The following is a 3,958-nucleotide window of genomic DNA, read 5'->3' on the forward strand; positions in this document are numbered from 1 at the left end:
TCTTTTTCTGCGGCCTTCAACTTTTCCTAGCGTTATTGTCTTTTCCAGTGATGCTTAACTTCACATTATATGACTGAATTACAATAGCCTCAGTTCAGTCCTTCTAGCTTCTCAGGACAAGTCAGGCTTGATTTGATCTAGAACCCACTTATTTGAGTTTTTTAACAGTCCATGGGATCCATAACCCCTTCTTCCAATACCACATTTCCAAGGAATCTACTTTCTTCCTGACAGCTGTCTTCACTGTCCAGCTTTCACACCCATATGTGGAAACAGGAAATACTATGGCATGAACTCACTTGATCTTGGTTGCCAGTGACTCATCCTTACACTTAAGAATCTTTTCTATCTTCTTCATGACTTCCCTTCCCAGTCTCAATCTCCTTCTGAAGTTTAGACTGAAGGAAAACTTTAAACTTGAGCCAAAATAAAAAGCGAGGTATCAATATTTTAATAAATGAAAGAATAAACAAACTTTTTATTCTGCTAATTCATTGCAATCCAATAACTTCCCGCAGTGGAGTAGGAGGACTGGGGTTGGATCTACCTTGGTTGTTTTCTAGAAGGCAAACAGAGTTTGCAGCCACTAACGAAAATCAAGGGAGTGTTACAAAAGGTGTAATACCATGCACACACCACAGCACATACACATGCTAGAACTATTTGTACAACTGACTGCTCGTTTGAGAGTTTTCATCCAGGACTATCCTGATATACAAAGGTTATAGATCCCTGTTAACCGCTTTTACTCCTTGTCACTAGCTAATTCCCCCAGCTAAAGTGGAGGCTGCCTACTCAGGGTAACAATACTTTATATCAGTATCTACATCCCTACTAAGTGGCAGTTGCTATGGTGACAGCATGAATAGAGTCAATTTCTACCCTTTCTGCTCAGCGGTGTTGCACTTAATCTTATTTATTGTCCCTCCTGCGCCATTCAATGCATCAAAAATTTAAAAATTTCTCTCTTTTGATAGGGCTTTGAGTGTGTGTGTGTGTGTTTTGTTTTTGTAGAATGTCTAGTCTCCACACAAAAGACCTAGAATTAGTGCCTGGCTGCACCACAAAACCTAAATTTCCATTTTGGTTGAAATAGGTATCCAGGTAGCCTACCCTGAACAACGAACTATGTTACGTACCTCATTCTTCCATTGTCTTCTGTAAATGGGGATAGTTTTCTCATTGGCTATATTTTACAGCTCTGGATTTTTATACCCAGCAAACTTCTCTTGGCTTCTCATTGGATTTTTATCAGCTTTGGTTAATCAACAGTGAAAGCTGTTGTCTGCTGGAGATAACTCTGGGTTAGCTGCTCTTGGCATGCTCAGTCTGCTTTGGCCAACGCAGTTAATCTGGTTAAGATTTATCGAGCGTTCTGCTTTAAGGCACTGGCTGAATGTTGGGGGGTTGGCTGGACATAATTATTGCCTTCTCTCTTAAGTTGCACATGATTGGTTCTCAAGACTGTGAGGGGAAGGATGTTGGTTGCATAGCTCAATACAGCTTTTTAATAAGAGTTGCGTAACTGACATGGCAAATAATTCCAGTGTTGGCAAAGTATGCATCAGTTTACACCCCAAGACAGGGGTTCCCAACAGGGTGGCTAGGGATATCATGACCCAAACTAACACATTTCTGGGAAGCTAACAAATGTTTTCAGGAAGTGGGCGGGGCCAGGCTGGGCTTGTCCCCAACAAGGCTTATGATTAAAAGCCAGGAGCAGCAGTGGCGTAGGAGGTTAAGAGCTCTTGTATCTAATCTGGAGGAACCGGGTTTGATTCCCCGCTCTGCCGCCTGAGCTGTGGAGGCTTATCTGGGGAATTCAGATTAGCCTATGTGCTCCCACACACGCCAGCTGGGTGACCTTGGGCTAGTCACAGTTCTTCTGAGCTCTCTCAGCCCCACCTACCTCACAGGGTGTTTGTTGTGAGGGGGGAAGGGCAAGGAGATTGTAAGCCCCTTTGAGTCTCCTGCAGGAGAGAAAGGGGGGATATAAATCCAAACTCCTCCTCCTCCTCTTCCTCTTCCTCCTCCTCCTCCTCCTCCTCTTCCTCCTCCTCTTCTTCTTCTTCTTCTTCTTCTTCTTCTTCTTCTTCTTCTTCTTCTTCTTCTTCTTCTTCAACAGAGCTTCTGCCTTAAATGTTGAAGAGTTACTATTAGAGTTACGCATCACCTCACTCCCTGATGTTTTGTTATTGGTTGCACCTCCTGAGGAAGCCATTCTGTGGTCTTGCCTACCACAGAATTCAAATGGTGCCCACAGGCTCAAAAAGGTTGAGGACCCCTGCCCTTAGGAACCTGTTGGGGTGGTAGGCTTACCATTCAGCTCCACTCTTCACTCCAGCAGGAACAAAAATGGAGATAGGGGACAATATGTTGTAATGTCATGGTGTCATTCCCAGTTTGGGTTGCCAGCTTCCATGTGAGGCATGAAGATCTCCTGGAATTAGAATTGGTCTCCTCCAGGCTACAGAAATCAGTTCCCCTGAAGAAAATTGCTGCTTTGGAAGGTGGACTTTATGGCATTATCCAGAGGTGGGATCCAACCACTTCTCACCACTTCTCTAGAAGTGGTTACTAATTTTTTCTAAGTGCCGAGAAGGGCTTACTAAAGCAACCTCCCTGCCCAATAGGGACTGGAGGTGCGTGTGTGCGGCGGCGCCACTGTTTGAATCCCACCACCATCGAAACCTGTTATTAAAAAAATTTGGATCCCACCACTGGCATTATCTGATCTTAACATTCTTTCTTTCTCCAAACCCCACCCTTCAAATTTGTAGGTTCCATCCCCAAATCTTCCAGAACTTCCCAATCTGGATTGGAAACCCTACTTCCAGTTGCACCAAGAAATGACATCATGATGCTGTAAGATTTCCAAAATCTCTATGGTAAAACCTGGGGGATTCCTGCAATATCATGATGTCACTTTAGGTTTCAACTTGAGGAGAAATCATGACGTCTTGCAATGTCAGTCCACCTTTTAAAAATCTCATTCAAGCACCTATTGGAGCTGGCAACCCTACGTGGTAGGTGTTGAAGAGCAGAAGCTATCTGATCCCTTAATAATAACGTGTCTACTTCTGTTGCTGCTGCCATTTGTCATTTGGTGACTGTTATGGCAACACAATAAACATTCTAACTGATGAAGAGGCAGTGTCAGCAGCAAATGGTGAAAATCAGTACAGATGCAGCAAATGTGAAATGTCTGTAGATATGTGGGTTGATTTGTTTCTCTTAGAAATGAATTAATTCAAGGCCCATTGACAGGAGGAACTTGGTGTGCATGATATTTGTAAGTCATGAAAAGAACGGAGTGTCCTCAGCTTCACTACCATGCCAGCTTGCTTTATTTTCCTCGCTGGGTATATGTTCTTCAGGTAGGCTTCCGAAAGCTCCTGCAGTCTGTGGCATGCATCCAACAAAAGTATTTTTGCTGTCAGGTCACAGCTGATTTATGGCAACCCTTCTTAGGGGTTTCAAGTCAAGAGACATTCGAAGGTGGTTTGGCATTGCCTGTCTCTGCATAGCAACCCTAGACTTTCTTGGTGGTCTCCCATGAAAGCTTCCAAGATCAAATGAGATCAGGATAGCATGTGCCATCCAGGTAAAAGCAACAAAACTCTTGTAGAGTTCATCTCCCACAAAGAGGAGTTCTGTTAATGTAAAAATCACCTCACAAACAGCGCTGCCGGACATGGCATGATCTCTGTGCACTGCTGAGTGCTTACCATTTCCCACTTTGAGACCAGAGGGTCGAATCCCCACTACCGTCTTAGCCAGGTTTCAGAACACAAACTAACCAGGTTTGAGGGACGACCTCTCCATTGCTTGCGTGGCAGATTCCGTTTCTGGCGCTCGTTCTGCCCATTAATCCGTGTTCCGGCAGGACCTGGTTGCAAGTGGCATAGACCCTATTGACACGGTTCAGAGCTGATCCAAGGGGAGGGATGAGGGTTGA

The sequence above is a fragment of the Sphaerodactylus townsendi genome, linkage group LG08 (assembly GCF_021028975.2).
Source record: "Sphaerodactylus townsendi isolate TG3544 linkage group LG08, MPM_Stown_v2.3, whole genome shotgun sequence".
NCBI classification, from domain to species: Eukaryota; Metazoa; Chordata; class Lepidosauria; order Squamata; family Sphaerodactylidae; genus Sphaerodactylus; species Sphaerodactylus townsendi.